This window comes from Condylura cristata, unplaced genomic scaffold (assembly GCF_000260355.1).
Source record: "Condylura cristata isolate star-nosed mole 26May11 unplaced genomic scaffold, ConCri1.0 scaffold00017, whole genome shotgun sequence".
Taxonomy (NCBI): domain Eukaryota; kingdom Metazoa; phylum Chordata; class Mammalia; order Eulipotyphla; family Talpidae; genus Condylura; species Condylura cristata.
The window spans coordinates 1,974,637-1,991,720 of NW_004567118.1; the positions used below are offsets into that span (position 1 = coordinate 1,974,637).

The 17,084-nt window shown below is 52.2% G+C and overlaps 1 protein-coding gene across 3 annotated transcripts in view; it reads left to right on the plus strand.

Annotated features, from left to right (window-relative positions):
- Window positions 1–13,663: 13,663 nt before the first annotated feature.
- HDAC5 (histone deacetylase 5) overlaps window positions 13,664–17,084 on the plus strand; it is a 35,246-nt gene continuing 31,825 nt past the window's right edge. For 2 of the 3 annotated variants that reach the window (XM_012726387.1, XM_012726388.1), the window contains exon 1: window positions 13,665–13,805. The gene's annotated coding sequence lies outside the window, so the exon portion shown is untranslated. Of the gene's footprint in view, window positions 13,806–17,084 lie in introns of all 3 variants that reach the window. The other variant, XM_012726386.1, reaches the window with a different exon arrangement.

Below are 17,084 nucleotides of genomic sequence, written 5' to 3' on the forward strand. Positions count from 1 at the left end.
CCTCGGCTGGAACTCCGAGGGCGGTTCCCTCCCCAGGGGGACCCGGCGGCCGCGCAGACCCAGACCGGGCATTACCATGGCGACGGCGGGTGGGCTTCAGCCGGTGGGTTGGCCCGGCAGACCCCGACTCGAGCGGTCACTGAGGCCCCGGGCTTGGCCTGGGTGGGAGGTCCAGAGTCTGGGCGACTGTGTTCTGGGGCAATGAGGGGAAGAGGGCAGCGTCCGGGGAACGGGCGCCGGGAAGAAGGGGGCTCGCGTCCTAGGCCTCTTTCGAAGCCGCCGCCACTCCAGTGGCTCCACCCTCTTAAAGGGCGAGGCCAATTTCTAGCCCGCCGACCGAAAGGTCTTCCTTTCGCCCGTCTTCCGCTCCGGCCTTAAAGGGAAAGGGATGGGCTCTCGGTCGCCCCCCAGCGGCCCCTTGGGCCCGGCCAACTGGTTGCACAAACGTGAGAACGCAGCACGTTAAACCCAGAACTACACCTGCACCACTACCGAGCGTGCAACCCCTGGGTGCTACAGTGTGACTCATTCAAACCAGAACCCACCCCATTGGTTTATTGGCTGCTCGGCTATCCATCTATCCAACGTCTGGTCTTGCAACACATATTTACTAAGCAAAGATGTTCTGGGGCTTAACATTTCTGCTGGTATCTTAGAACTTTCCAGTCACTCGTTTTGTCAAGTAACATCCCTTTTCCTATGACAACACTGTTTCCTTCTCAGCACTTTTCATAATTTGTAATGATCATGATTTACATCTTTAATGTGTGACTTCCTCACTAGACTGTGAACTTCTTGAGGGCAGGGACCTCAACTGGTTTGTTGACTCTGTATCCCAAGCACATAGCACAATAGGGTCATTAAATGAATGGCATAGTGACTATTTATCAGGCACAGTGCTTGACACTGGGCATAGAGAAATCAGTAAGATTCCTTGTGCCCTCAAGTTCACAAACAAGCCCTGGAGACACAGGTCAAAAGATAAAAGTGTCCAGAATAATTGTGCAAAGAGCTGGGAAGGGGCTCCGGGAATTGGGAAGGCCATTTTTCCTCCCTAAAACCTGCCACAGTTAATGACCCTCAGTTCTACTTCAGTTTCTCTCCTCGCTTGTCACTACAGAGATAGTCGGTAATGGCTAGGACTGCATAGTTTTGAAGCAGGAGGAAAGTAGCTGACTGCATTTCTTAACTATCTGATCTGAAACAGCACTTCTAGCCTTCCCTCTATGCAGCCTGTGGCTTCTAGTCTGGCTGCACCTGAAATCGGTTTACCTGTCATATGTCGCAATGGAGGTAACAGTGGTGATCAGAGAGGGAACCTGGACCCCTGACTCTCAGCCAAGTTAGGAATTCCCTCAAATCTCCTGTGCTTCTGAGCTGGGGGACAAACTCCCCACCTTCCCATTTATAGGCCCTCCTCTCCTCACAGGAATCCCAGGGGCACTCTTCCTGCCCAGATGTGGACAGTCCTAGAACCCCATTAGAGAGCTGTCCCTCTGGGCTCTGTCAGCTCCAGCTGAGGGGAGATAACAGAACTAAGGCCAACAGGAATAATAGCAACTCTTATCCACACTATAGTTTGCAGCTTCCATAGCATCCGTTTATGTAGTCTTCACAAGGATCCCATGAAGAGTGATAGGCCAGGTATTGTTTAACAGATTAGGAAGGAAACTGTGGTCCAGAAATTCCTTCAGGGTCACATTGCACTCAGTGATGATTGGGGATCCTATCTATTCCTCCAACATTTTTCTAAGCTAAATGAATAGCTGGCCCCTACCTCCTCTTTAAAACTGGATGAGGGCCCCTCCCTGGTGGCACAAGAAGTTAAAGCGCAACACTATGAAGCTATCTGCAGCCACTGCAGCACCAAGTTTGAACCTCTGGCAGGGGAGCGGAGCCACATGGCCCAGCAGACCGCTCCTATCCTGCCCACTGCATCCCTCAGCGGTGTATTTCAATAGATCTGCCTGTCCTGCTCCCTGGTGAATCCTCTCATCCTCCCACTTTTGGTCTGTGCCCCAGTTTGACCAGTATGCATAAATAAGTAAATCTTTAAAAGAAAAATTGGGTGGGGGTGGGAACAGTGACTGGGGCAAATGGAAAACATGGACCTAGATTTTCTAGAAAGGGGCTGGCAGGGCATGGTAAGGAGGAGCTTTTAGATTTCAGAGCTGGGAAGGAGCCCTATGCTGAAGGGTAGCCAACCATACCACCCAATCAGATGTCTCAGCACTATCATCTTAAGGTACAGTGAAGAATCATGTCTCCATGGTGATGGGGTCTTCTTTTCTTCTTAGCAGAGGGGTCAGAGGCTTACCTCTCTACTAGCCAGGCTTGAGGATAATGGAGACTCAAGCCAAAAAGAAAGGGGAGAGTTCAGGAAAAGGGAAAAGTGGGGACTTGGGCAGGAGGACACGACACTAGACGACGTCAGACCCTCAGCTGTAAAGTGGGGTGCAAAGGAGTCGTGTAGTGAGGCAGGCTCAATAGCACTCTGATTTACCCAGTGATAATAACAGTTGGTACTTTCTCAGTGTGCTTGCTGAGTGACTTGACGCCACTTATCAGGAGGGAATGCTAATGCATCTGGGCAACTTCCGCTCTCTTCCTCAAATACCTGCAAATCTTGATTGATACTTGACTGTGCTGCAAACTGGCCGTGTTGCCTTGAGTATGTTGCTTTGCCTCTCTGAATCTTAGTTGTCTCATTTATGGAAATGGAGTAATTCATCTTGCTCACAGAGTTGCTGTGGATGAGATGAATTAATGCATTAAAACAGCTAACTCCATGACTAGCCTGTTGGCAGGGGCTCAACAATGTGGGTACCCTTCCCCCCTACTTGAGTTTGCAAATTGTGCTGAGATTTGTTATAGGAACCACATGGCCTGAGTTTGTATCTGTTTCAGCACATTTGCAAATATACTTCACCCTAATTTGTGTTTTTACCATAGGAATATATGTATTTGTGTTCGAACCAGTGTGATGGTGCCTGTGTGTGTTTATGTGCTTATATTGACCTATGCCTAGGTATGGACAGTCGCAGACACTAGAAGTGTGTGTGTTCAGTCTTGCATGGCTGTGCTGGCGGGCAGGCAGGCGGGTGGTGCATGTGGGGTGAATGTGTGGAATGAATGTGTATAGAATTAAATGTGTGTTGTGTGCTGCATATGTGGGTGAGGGTGTTAAGTGTGTGGGGGTAGGGAGGAGAGCCTACTTTTTGTGTGGCATGGAGTGTGTGAGGCTGTACAGGCCAGCACAGCCAGCTAGAACTTGGCTGGATGGAGATATTTTCTATCTGTGCTAAAGCAATAGAGTAGCCATCAGTCATCGGTGGCTATTGAGCATCTGAAATTTGGTGAATGAGACCAAGAAACTGAAGTTTTAATTGTATTTAATTATAATCAATTTAAATGTAATTAGTCATGGACAGACTACAGACGGAAACCTCAAACTCACAGACCAAGTGGTGTAACCTCCTCCCTTTGAATTTGGAAATCCACCTTTTTCCTCTAGACCCGCGACGCCCTTCCCGGACGCAGGTAAATGGATTCACTGGAGCCCCGCCCACGTGTGTGCGTGTGAGCTTGCGTGTGTGTGCGCGCGGTGAGACGTACGAGGGGGGCTGCTGCCGACCCCCCTCCCTCTAGTCCCCAGGCGAGCAGTGAATCAGCCTGACAATGAGGTGAGTCATTCATGAACTGCTCCGGGCTGACCCAGCAGGCGGGAAGCGAACGTCAGCCAGCCTCCCAGTCTTGCCCCCACCACCTCCCAGTGGGATCGCTCAGCCCCACGCACTGCAGATGTTGAAGAAACTGACGCTGGCGAATCAAGGGCCCCTAGCTTATCTCCTCAGTCCCTCCCTCTTGGCGTGCAATCCATTCATTCCCCAGCCCCTTTCTCCCTTAGGAAAGCTTGTGAGTCATCTCAAGATCTAAACCCCCAATCCAGCAACCCCCATCGCCCCACCCCCAAGCAGTTAGCCCTCCTTCCAATCTTGGAGAGAGGACCCCTAGCGGGGTGCAGAGACCTGCCTTTGGGAACCAGGCTGACCCACTCGGGGATGGGGAGGTGGGCAGGGCTCAGGGCAGGTTGCGTTTGATTGCGTTTCAGGGAGCTGGCACCCCGCGTTTTGGAGGACCTAAGACAAACGGGAGCAGCCCGGAAGAGGCTGCAGAATCCTGCTAGTGCATGGGGCCCTTAGTGAGGAGGGCTGGGAAGGGGGCAAGAAGAGCATTCCTCTGGGTTCTGGGGGAGTCCCTGTAGTATTTCCCCAGTAGCTGAGCCTGGCAGCACCTCTCACCACCCAGCACCTGTGCACCCCTAACCTGTCCCTCACCTCTTGGTCCCTCATCAATCAACCTTCTCCTCTTGGGCTGAACATTATCTGAGGCTTCTGACTTGGACACTTGGGTGTCCTGGAGACGTCCTTCACAGGTCAGAGTATACCATCAAAGTCTTACAAATGCGCAACCCCCTGGGACAAACAGCTCCACTTCTAAGAATTTGTCCTAAAGAGATTATGGCTGTGGGGTCTCCCTGGTGGTGCAAGGGGTTAAGTCATTGCACTGTGAAGCTCTCCTCAGCCGCTGCAGCAGAGTTTTTCCATCCCTGGCCAAGGAGCTGACCTCCATGGCACAACAGAACTCTCCTGTCCTGCCCGCTGCTCCCCTCAGCAGTATATTTCCTTGGATGCCCCTGTTCTGTTCCCTACTCTGTCTCGTGAATCCTCTCACACACCTCTGGCCTGCATCTGGCTCTTGAGGGCATAAATAAATAAATCTTTTTTAAAAAGAAATTATAGAGGTGGCCCTCCCTGGTGGCGCGGCGGGTTAAAGCACAGCACTGAGTATCTAAAGCCGCTTCCGCATGAGTTCGATTCCCGCCTGCCCGGGTGACCACATGGCGTGGCAGACCTCTCCTGACCCGCCCGCTGCTCCCCTCAGCAGTGTATTTCGTAGATCTGCCTGTTCTGCTCCCTACTCTGTCTCTGGAGAAGCCTCTCGCTGCCCCTGAGCCTCTGGCCTGTACCCCAGTTCTGTATGTACAAATAAATAAATCTTAAAAAAAAAAGAAAAAGAAAAAGAAATTATAGAGGTGACCCTCCCTGGTGGCGCAGCGGGTTAAAGCTTAAGCCACTTCCGCATGAGTTCGATCCCCGACTGTCCCGGAGGAGATCCACATGGCGTGGCAAACCTCTCCTGACCTGCTCCCCTCAGCAGAGTACTTCATTGATCTGCCTGTTCTGCTCCCCACTCTGTCTCTGGTGAATCCTCTCACCCTCTGCATCTCTGGCCTGTACCCCAGTTCTGTATGAACAAATAAATAAATCTTTAAAAAAAAAAATTATAGAGGAGATGTTGCCAAAAGAATGTGAATCCCAGCATTAGTGAAAATGATGAAAACTGAAAAGGAAATGTCCATCAAAAGGGGATTAGATCAAGAAACTGCTAAAACAGAGTGGGATACTGTGCAGCCCCTGGGGAGGTTGTTGTGGGAGAGGATTTAATGCCATGGACTGTTTTCTCTTTTTTAAGATTTATTTATGTATGCAAGAACTGGGGTACAGGCCAAGGTGGCGGGGGAGGGGGGAAGGGGCGGGGCTGAGAAGACCCACCAGAGACAGAGTGGGGAGCAGAACAGGAAGATGTACTGAAATACACTGCAGAAGGGAGCAGCGGGTGGGTCAGGAGAGGTCTGCTGGGCCATGTGGGTCGGGTCTCTGGCTGGGATCCAACTCAGGATGAAGCAGCTGTATCTCACTTCCCAGTGCTGTGCTTTAATCCTTTGAGCCACCAGGGAGGGCCCTGAGCGTTTTTTTTTTTAAAAAGCCATTTGTAGTGGAACAGTAGTGGGAATTAACTGTAAAAGGTCATTTCATTGGAGTGATGAAATGTTCTAATCACTGGATTGTGATGATTGTTCAACTTAGTAAATTAACTGAAGCATGTTGAATTGTATACTTAAGTTTGATGTTACGTAAATTATGTTTAAAATTGTTTGAAAACTCTTGTAACCAAAGACGCCGTTTGCTAGACTGCTAGGAAAGTCAGTCTTCCAGACTGACCTGAAGGTCATTATTTTTTTTTTTTAAAGATTTATTTATTTATGCATATAGAACTGGGGTACAGGCCAGAGTTGCAGGGGCGGTGAGAGGCTTCACCAGAGACAGAGCAGGGAGCAGAACAGGCAGATCGACGAAGTACACTGCTGAGGGGAGCAGCGGGCGGGTCAGGAGAGGTCTGCCAGCCATGTGGTCTCCTCCTTGGCAGGCGGGGATCGAACTCATGCAGAAGTGGCTTTAGCTTCTCAGTGCTGTGCTTTAACCTCTGTGCCACCAGGGAGGGCCAAGGTCATTATTTTTAATACAAGTATAAAAGTAAATACATTTGAAAAAGCCACAAGCTCTTTCTGCAAATATAAAAATTATTCCTTCTTTATCTGAAACTTAAATTTAATTGGCATCCATAGTTTTACTTGCTCATTATGGCTACTCTGGAGTCCTTGGCTGTGCCAAATCCCGGGGCCAGGAAATAGACTTGGGGGTGAACATCTGGACATTCACCTCCACCCACCCACAGAGCCACTTCACAGAGCTTGCAAAAACAGAGTGGGGAGCTGGAAACGGCAAATGAGAGAGAGTGGGAGCAGTGGTCACTAACAGTATAGAAGCCGGTGGCCTGGGGAGTGGCCAGTAGCATGTTAGCTAGACTAGACCTGGGGTAACACTGAGGCTGGAGGACAGGCCAGACTTGCCCTTATCATGCCCTGTGCCAGCCCTGCACACAGGTACTCCAGCAACCCACTGAAGGATGTTATTCTCATGGATCTTTTCACAGATCAGGAAACAGGACGAGATTAAGTAAATTTCCAAGTTATCATGTCTGTAGAGAGCAAAGCCTCTGTCCGGGTGGAGTTCTTTACCTGAGAGTGAGGCACAGTCCGGTGGTTAAGCCAGCCAGACTGTGGGCACTGGTGACTGGGCTAGAGCCTTCATCTTCACTTACCAGGACTTGTGACAAGTTCCTGAATCTCCTGAGCTGGGGCCTCCCTGGTGGCGCAGGGGTTAAATCTCAGCACTGTAGCACTGTCCGCAGCCACTGCAGCACTAGTTTGATCCCAGCCAGGGAGCCGACCCACAGGGCACAGCAGACCTCTCCTGTCTCCCCGCTGTTCCCCTTAGCAGTGCATTTCAGCAGAGCTGCCTGTTCTGCTCCCCACTCTGTCTCTGGTGGGTCCTCTCACTCCCACCCCCGCACCTCTGGCCTGGACCCCAGTTCTGTAAGCATAAATAAATAAATCTTTGAAAAAAAAAGTCTCCTGAGCCTCAAGTTCTTCACCTGGGAAGTGGGAATAATGATCTTAACAACAGTGCCCACCTTGCAGGGCCAGGTTGGGGTTCGGAGGAGAAAATTGAATGTTACTCGGGAAGTCTCCTGAGCAGCACCAGGCTCCACAGATGTGCCAGAGACCTGCTGCTTGAGGATGAGGAGAGGTGCCTTCCAGGGGCTTGAGTCCGGGGCTTCCCAGCAGGGTGTCCTACATTCTCAAGGAGCTTTACTTAAAGGGGACCCCTCCAGCATGGAGAGACCACCTCTGGGGCTGCATCCAGAGAACCTGAGTTGTGCCCTGATCCTGTCACTTGCTGATGGCCTCACTTCTGGATCTCGACGGCGGAGAGCCTCCTGTTTACCTGTGCAGTAGTAGTGAGGGCGGTGATACCTATGACAGGGCCTTCAAAAAGAAGGGGCTCAGTGCATGTTTATGAGGCGGGGGGCCACGTGTCCGTCAACTGACTGCTTCTTGCTGGAAGGGGGGTGACTGGGCCTATGTGTGACGATGGTCCGTGTCCCTCCATGTTCACGGAGCAGGTGTTCACGTACTTGCTATTGCTCCAAGACTCAGGCTCGGGCGGGTATTCCAGAATCCAAGGCGCCAGCGCTCAGTCATGGCAGGGAAAGTGAGTCTTAGAAAGGCCTCACGATTTGCCTGAGCTTCCACTGGCAGAGCTGAGCTAGTCACCAGGCTCCCTCCTTCTCCCTTTCTCACCCTGTTTTGGGGGCCGTGTTCTTTCCCCAGGATCATAAGCTCCCAGAGGGCAGGCACATTTGCAACCTTTGTCCCCTCCTGACATGTCTGCGCTGCCCAGAGGAGACACCCTGGAGAAACCTGCAGACTTATGGGACATGACTTGTTAGTTGTCACTTGCACTGTTGTGTTTGTGTGACCTTGACTCCTGAACAGGCAGACAGGAATCCGGTCCAGCGCCGGAAATCTGGGGCCTCGGTTCCAGGTCCTAGCAGGGTGGTAGGGAAAAGATAAGCTTCCTTTTCTGGCATCCCCTGGGCCTCCTGCTCTGCTTGCTGCTAAGGAGGTAGGGAGGTTCCCTGTGGCCACTCCAGGCTCCTGGTGAGAAATTTATCCTGGCATCCTACCTTTCTCAGGCTGGCTGGTCACTCGCTGCTAAGGAAGATTCTTGGTTGATGTGGGATCTTCAGACCAGGGAATTAGCAGGTTAGCAGCTTTTCTTTGCTAAATGAATATATGCACATATATGTATATACATACCTACACACACATTCTACACATACATATGCATGCACATCATATATATGTAACGTGTATACACATGCATGTGTATTTTGTTAGATACCATGGGAAATGGTGGGAGCTCCATTTTCTTTTAAAGATTTATTTATTTATGCACTCAACAGCAGGGTGCAGGCCAGAGGCGTGGGGGGTTGAGAGGATTCACCAGAGACAGAGTGTGGAGCAGAAAAGGCAGATTGATGAAGTACACTGCTGAGGGGAGCAACGTGTGGAACAGGAGAGGTCTGCTGTGCCATGTGGGTCACTTCCCTGGCCAGGGATTGAACTCATGCTGCAGTGGCTGTGGACAGCTTCATACCCGTGTGCTGTGTTTTAACCCGTTGCACCACCAAGGAGGGCCCCCAGGCAGTTTTTTTTTTTAAACAAATTCACAGCTCACTCAGGCTTGATCCTTGCTGGCATGGAGACACTAGCCTGCTCCCAATCTCTGGAAGAGGAAGACTGGAAGGAGGAGTAGAGGAAGACTGGAAGAAGGAGTCCTGGGAAGGGCAGGAGGTGCCAAGGAGCAGGTGGGGCTCCCTAGTGAAGGATAAATGAGGCCTTGTTTCTCTCCAGGCCCTCCTTGTTTTGTTTTTGTTTTGGGGTAACAACTCCAGACTTATTAGTTTAAAAAGCTGGGGAAATCCTGGCCCTCCCTGGTGGCGCAGCGGGTTAAAGCGCAGCACTGAGAAGCTAAAGCCGCTTCCGCATGAGTTCGATTCCCGCCTGCCCCGGAGGTGACCACATGGCGTGGCAGACCTCTCCTGACCCTCCCGCTGCTCCCCTCAGCCTGTTCTGTTCCACTCTGGTGAAGCCTCTCACTGCCCCTGAGCCTCTGGCCTGTACCCCAGTTCTGTATGCACAAATAAATCTTAAAAAAAAAAAAAAAAAAGCTAGGGAAATCCTTAATAGTCATTTATCCAATCATGCCAGGAACTGAGACCCAGAGGGCAGCAGCTTGCCAGGCACCTACCTGTGTGGGACTTTGCTCAAACATTTTAAACAGTCAAACATTACTAGCTGGATGCTGGATGAAATCAGTTCCTTCTGCTCCAAGTCTAGTGGGGAAGGGAAAGTGGTAGGGGAGGGGAAACTTTCCCTACCTTCAGTTTCTACTTCACCTTGTTGGACCGTACAGAAATGTCTGCAGCTGGAAGGGAGGGAATCCAGTCCAACCCAGCCAGAGAGGTCTGGACAGAACTTGGGCATCCTGGGGGCAGTTTTCTTTACACTGCACAACTTAGTCTTTAGCAACAGGCCTTTGCTTTGGGTGCTGGGGGCACAAGAATTGTTTGCCCTGAAATAAATTCTTCTGGCTCTTGAGCATATTGTCTACAACCCAGGGACAGGACTGGGCCTTAAAGTATCTCCAAGGAACGAATGTCTAGCTTAGAGTTTGAACCCAGCACTATGCTACGTGTTGTCACATGTCCTCACATCTGAGTGGCAACAGTGTTGGGACCTCAGAGACCAGAAGTCCAAGTTCTGTTTCCCAGATAAGGCCACCAAGGCCCAGAGGGGACATGGGGCTTGTCCTCATCTCCTGTCCTGTCTTAATTTTGTAGTCTGCACAATACCAGCATTGTGTCAGTCTCATAACTTCTCACTGTGTACAATAAATTCTTGCAGCACTGACTATCAACAAGATGCTGCTCTGTAGCAGCACCCTTGGTAATTGATGGAGCTTTCAAGAGTGCTTATTTCCTTTGATACATATCTAATCAATGCTTATTGCTTGGATTTATCAACTCCCTTCTTCATTGCTCTGTAGTATATTTTGCCTGGGCTATGTTTAGAGAGAATCAATTATTTCCACCTTGGGCACTCTTTGGAGGCTAGTTGGGCCACAGAAGTGTTTTGCCAGGGGCCAGAATTGTGGGCTGGACAGCTCCGTCAGATCCTCCTCAGTTTCTGGAATGCAGTCTATGAACATGAAGATGTCCATCCCAGGAAATTCTGGGTTGGGGTTTGGAGGCGAGGGCACATTTGGACTGGGTACCCTGTTTATTCCACAGGTAACTGCCCTAGTTTTCGAGGGCACAGATATGAGGTGAGTGAAAGGGGGTATGAAGGATATGGCTGTGAGGTGTGCCCCCACCCCCCCGGGGGAAGGTTGCTCTTTCTCCTGCTCTGAGTACTGGCTAGGACGTTTCTCACAAATCCAGACAGGAGTAGCAACTCCTGGAGGCCCTAGCAGTGTTGTTCACCATTCTTCATTCCTCTCCTCGCCCAGATGCTTCTATCTCAAATCCAATAGTGCTGCCAGGTTCAAAGCCTGCCTCCCCTCCCAGATTAATTTTCTTCTACAAAGAGGTCAAGTTCAGCCCTGGGTCCTGTGGTCAAAAGTTCTCCAGTCAGCATCTAGATTCACCCACAGGCTCACTCTACACTGCACTATCACTGACAACCCCTTATCCCCATCTCCTTGGTGAGTGGTCCTGGACAGGGCCAACCCTGGGGACTCAAAAAAAGCAATTTTATCTCAGCAAGGAACTCTGATTCCTTAAAGACAGATCATTTTTGTATCCCCAACACCTACCACAGGTGCTCAAGAAACCAGAAGAATGAAGGTGAGAGTATTTAAACTCCTACTTATCAGAGGAGGGGCAATCTGAGGGCTCATCACGGCTCCATGTGGTGAATTTTTTTTAAGATTTATTTATTATGCATACAGAACTGGTCAGAAGTGCAGGGGTCGTGAAAGGATTCACCAGAGTCAGAGTGGGGAGCAGAACAGGCTGACTGACGAAGTACACTGCTGAGGGGAGCAGCGGGGGGGTGTGTCAGGAGAGGTCTGCTGCGCCATGTGGGTCACCTCCCTAGCTGGGGATTGAACTTGCACTGAAGTGGCTGCGGCTGGCTTGCAGTGCTGCGCTTTAACCTGCTGTGCCAATAGGGAGGGCTCTTTTTTTTTTTTTTAAAGTTTTTGTTTATTTATTCACACAAGAAGGAGGGTCTAGGCCAGAGGTGCTGGGGTGGGGTGGTAGTGAGAGAATTCACCAGAAACAGAGTGGGGAGCAGATCAGGCTGATCTGCTGAAATACACAGCTGAGGGGAGCAGTGGGGTGGGACAGGAGAGGTCTGCTTTGCCAAGTGGGTCAGCTCCCTGGCAGGGGATGGGGATCCAACTCCTGCTTCAATGGCAGCAGACAGCTTAATAGAGGTGCACTTTAACCCTTTGCACCACCAGGGAGGGCCCACAAATAGATGTTTATTTATGTATTGTTATCAGAGTCCATCAAACAGTGTGTGCAGGTTCCAGAGTGTGTGTATGTGGTATAAGGGGGCCTGATGTAATTAAAGGACCCAGGAAGGCCTCCTTCAGGAAGTGGTCATTAATTGAGCAGTATGGATGAAGAAGAGTTAGCCAGCCAAAGAGAAAAGGGAAGTCAGTATTCCAGAAAGAAAGAAACAAAAACAAACAAAAAACAGTGTAAAGCAGTGGTCCTGAGGAGCAAGGAGCACACTCTCCAAGGGCATGAGAGAAAGTCATGACTGCCAGAGTACAGAGCCAGGGAAAGCGAGGTGAGGGGGCAGATCATGTAGAAAATTCTAGTTTTTTTTTTTTTCCTTTTTCTAGTGTAGGGAGAGGACCAGCTGCAACAAAATCCCTTGGGGGTGCTTAGTGAAAATGAAAATTTCTGGGACTGATTCCTGCTGAAAAATCAGCTTTCCATTATAAGGTTCTGAGCATTTTGAGCAAGTTCCTTAGGAAACTTCTGAGTATCTTAAAGTTTGAAAACCACTATTTTTGAGACAGAAAGATTTCTGTGACAAGACCGAAAAGGTTTTTAGCCCCTTGATTAACTTTGTGTTCTACAAGGGCACCCTGGCTTTGGAAGAAAGCTGTGGTGGAAGCAAGGAGTGGATGGGCTGCTTGAGCACTACATTATCTCAGTGGAGGGGTGACTTGACTTAGAACAAGGGGGTGGGAATGCAGTCATGACATACTTTGTAGGAAGAACCTTCACCGTGTGCTTCAAAATCATTTATGTGCGTCGTTTACTTTCAATGAAATACATGATCACTGCACAATTTTAAACACGCAGGAAAATATAGGGCAGAAAACAAAGGTAAATATTTTGCCTTGGGTATATATTCTTTACATATATATAAATCTATCTATATCCGTATGTGCTCAGACATATGGATCTAGTCTGTTGTTTACGATAATGGAACCATTCTGTAGGATTTGATTCCTGATTGTCAAGAAAAGAATACATCATGAGCATCTTTTCAGGTCAATACTTTAAATGTCTGGATGGTACTCTACTTAATTGACATGCTCTCTTTTATTTGTCAGTCCCCAACTGATGGATAGCTTGGTTGTTTCCAACTTTTTACATCACCATAAACAACCTAAACTCCTTTTTGAACACAACAAAGTTTATTTCCTTCGAATAAACGTTGAGTCGTGGCGTGGACAAACTGCCGGGCTAGTCACACGTACTCATTGTGCGCTAGCGGGAGTTGTAGAGGAGAATGGCCCCAGAGGATGACCGGAAGTCCTCCTTTCCAAGGCCCTGGTCCACTACTACCAAACTCGTTTTTCCCGGCCTTTCCATCGCTGGCCGGGATGCAGCGCGCGCGGTCGGAGCAGGTGGGTTCCAGACCGGTCTCGGTCACGCAGCCCCAGGCCGCCCACTGTCCGGGGCCTCGCAGTCTCCCCAGCCCCCAGGAATCCTTCCCTAGTTCCCCTCCCCCCAGCCCCCCCGCGGGAGGGCGTGTTAAGAAGAAGCTGAGGCCGGCGACGATTGCACCATCCGCGGCTTGAAAAGGAAGTCGAGGAAGCGCAGGCAGGAAAACCGAGCGTCCCGGAGGCCGAGTGGTAGCGCCCCGGCGGCCCCGGCAGCGCTCCACCCGCCGCGGCCCGCGGGCTCGGGGCCCCCGGCTTCACCCCCTCCCCGGCCTACCTCGCGCGGCTCCGGCCCTTTAAGAAGCTGTCACCCGGGCGCTGCTGGCCCCGCCCCGCGGGGAGGGCCGCGAGGGAGGGGAGGGGCCGGTGGCGGCTGAAGGGGGGGGGTCTGGGTCTATTTTTAGCTCCGGGTCGGGTCACGTGACGGGAGTGACGTCTCCGAATGTTGTTGTTGGTGGCGGCGGCGAACTGAGCCGGAGGAGCCGCCGCAAAGATGGAGGAGCCGTCGAGTAGGCGCTGCTGCTGCTGCCGCCGCCGCTGCTGCCGCCGCCGCCTGCGAAGCTGGAGCTCGAGCCGCAGGGGGTGAGCGCGCCGAAACCCCTCGGCCCATCTCCCCGCGGCCCCTGGGCGCGAAGCGGGTCCCCCTCCTTCTGCGGTGCTGCCGGCGGGCTCCCCGCGCGCGCGGCGCGCTCCGCGCCCCCCTTTATTCTCCGGGCGCTCGGTGCCAGCCGGCGCCCCTGGCGAGCGTCGCCAGCGGGCAGTCCGGGCTGGGGTTCCTGCACGCGCCCCTCCTCATCCCTCCCAGACAGGGACGCCTTCCCTGCAGGTAAGGGAGGCGCCCCCAGATAGCTGGGAGGCCAGCGGAGGTTGTCTGATTTGCCCCATCCGGGCGCCGCACGTTGCGTTGCGGAGCGACTTGAGCCCTGCACCCGGATTCTATGCAGCCCCTCTTCGATGGACATCCTTTTCTTGGGACGCTGAGCCGAGGGGCGCTGGCCACCACACAGCGCTTCCAGCCATCCCTAAGAACGCATTCTTGGGATTTTGTGTCCTTGACTTCTCTGCAGGAGGGGGGCCTGCGGGGCCCACCTTACTTCTCTCTCCCATTATTCCCACCCCTTCCCCGTGAGGCGTTACTGCGTTTGTTCCCACCCTCTTTCCAGTCTGACACCCTGGAGCCAGAGAGAGAGAAAGAGTGAGCACGATCGAGCTAGAGATGAAATGCAGCGCTCCCCCTTCTTGTCTGGGGTGGATGCCCCCCATTTTCCACTCTGGGTCTGTATCTCATGGAAGCAGGGCCCCTGCCTATGCCTTTTAACTTGGGGGAGGCTGCTTCCTACCCCACCCTTCTCTGGGGCCCTGGGGAAGATGAGAATGGCTTGGGCGATAAGTAATTAATCTGGGAGTCTGGCTAGTGGAGGGGAGAAGGAGGTAGGGGTGCCCCATTTGAGGGAGGAGACGACCACCTGATACCCCATCTGTTGGACTTCTGAGTTGTGTCCCTAAAAAAGAAGGATAGGAGCTACGGTTCTTGAGGGGAGAGAGAGTGTGTGTGTGGTTGGGGGCTGCTTAACAGATCCAGCATTCTGAGACCACTGTGCTTCTGGTGCCTGGAATTAGCCTTGGCAGTTTGGGGTGGTGGTGTTTGGGTTCAGGTCCAACTGGGAAGGGAGGACGGAGCCAGATAATAGAAACAAAAGGAGGCAGGGGATGGGAGACCCAAAAGTCTCGGCCAGAGGGACCCCGCGTGCAGGACTGGCCCTGGGGGCTTGAGCCCAGGCAGAGAGGGTCCTCAGTTGGAGATCCAGGTGCCAGGTTCCCTGAGCCGATGCTGGCCGTCCTGATGCTGGACTGGGCTGGGCATGGGGGATGAACCATGTTGGGGGCTGTCTGCTCTTTCATTCCAGTCTTCCCTCCGTCCTTCCCCTTCTGAACACAAAGCTCAGAGAGACCTTGGTTTGCCTTCTGCCCTGCTCTTGAATCTCCTCCTTGCCCTCTCTCAGCTTGGACATGCTTCTGGGCTACATCCTCGCTCTGAGTTAGAGGGGTGGGTCCCCAGCATCTCCCCTCTGTCCTCGGAAGGTACGCATGCCAGGGACCAGTGAGGCAGACCAGGTGCAAGTTAATTGGGGCCAAGGATGGAGGACATGTTAGCTCTGTGCTGGCCTGCCCTTCCTCCCATGTAGCCTGTGAGCCTGAGTGGGTAATTTGGAGGGGGCAGCGGTACCACAAGCCCCACCCACTCCAAGTAGCTACCGAGACAAAGGTTTGCTTTCCTTTCCCTAGGGCTGGCATCTTAGCTGAGTGTTTAGATATGGGGCCTGGGGATTGGTGGGGGGTAGTCAGTGTTTTTGTATGGGGGGAGGGGAGAATCAGCTATAGGAGATGGGGGGGAGTGCAGTCGGTTCGAAGTACCAGCTGCTCTTTAATAATTAATTCTTCCTACTCACATCCCTTTGAGGAGGGATGTCTGGAACACGGCATCAGGCTTAGCCAGCCTGCCGAGGACTCACTCCTGTTGGTGGGGGGTGGGGAGAGACTGGGGGGGGCGGCGGTTCTTGGCATTTTTGGAGCACTGTAGCTTGCTCATGAATGAAAACCTGATGCCGCCTGCCGTGAGGGGCCTATTGTAGCTGACTTGGGCTAATTAAACTTTCTCTGCCTTTCTTCTCTCCCACCCTCCCTCACCAGAGCCCCAGACCAAGTCCTTTCTTGAATGGGGACCCTGTCTGGTAGTGCTGGGGAGGGGTATTGGTCTGCCTGAGGTTTTAGGGCAAACAGACCTGGTCTTCTGCCCTCTGCCTCCGCCTCCTGCCTTCCTCCCCTCTAACCCCCCCCCCCTTTTTTTTTTCTAGAAATAGCAGCCTCCTCCATCTGGCTTGTGCAGATGCCTGGAGCTGCGTCTGAGCAGACAAACAGAAATGGGCTGATTGCAAAAATGAATTTGTCAGCTCGGTGCCTCGGTGCCTTTTTTCCTCCTCTGTTTCCCTCCCTGATCCCCTAGTTTGGAGTCTGGACATCTAAGTGAACCCCCTCTCTTGGCTCTGAGAATCCCAGGCTTCTTGGGGTCCACTTTAGGGAAGGCACAAGGCACTGGAAGGCTGGGGAAAGTGGCCTGTCGGATCTGGAGGGGTCAAGATAAGAGGTCCTTTGTGCCTTGAGCTTAGATGTCTGGGTTTGTAGCTTTCCGATAAGTTTTTGGGGGCAGATCTCAGATTGTGCGCAATCTCAGGCTCGCAGGATTGATTTGCACTGCTCACCTAGCTGCCTCTGATGGGGGGAGGGGACCTTGGTCTCACCTCTGTGCTCAGGACTTGGGTCTGCCTGGAGCTGGATGGGAGCTGCTGTGTTAGGAGGGAGCTGCCTGGTGACGCTGGAAGTTCAGCTTCTAGAAAAGCCCTGGAAGGGACACCTGATTCCCCAGGAATTGGAGGGAGTTGTTTGCAAGACAGGATCCCTGCAGGGCAGCAGGTGAACTTGTGACCTGTGGGACAGTCACATTGCTTCCTGTCTGCCTCCCTTGTCTGGCCTTTTCTCCCTCCCCTCTGCCAGAGCTTTTAGTGGTCATGAGTGGTGTGTGTGTGTGTGTACACGCGTGTGTGTGTGCCTGTGTGGGGTGTCTCCCAGGCTTCTTTCCCTACCTCCCCTGGCTTAGTCGTGAGCTTGTCCAGTGAGAAGCTGCCCATTACCCTTACTTCTTGTTCTGCTACCCTGGTTGGAGGTGAGAAGCGGGTTTGGATCTTGGAGTGGGGCAGAGACCTGACTTAAAGCGGGAGTGGATGCAGTGAGAAGGGGGCCAGGGCCCTGGGGTCTGCCTGGATTAGGGATTCACAGGTCCTAGGCTGCCACTGATAGCGCCCA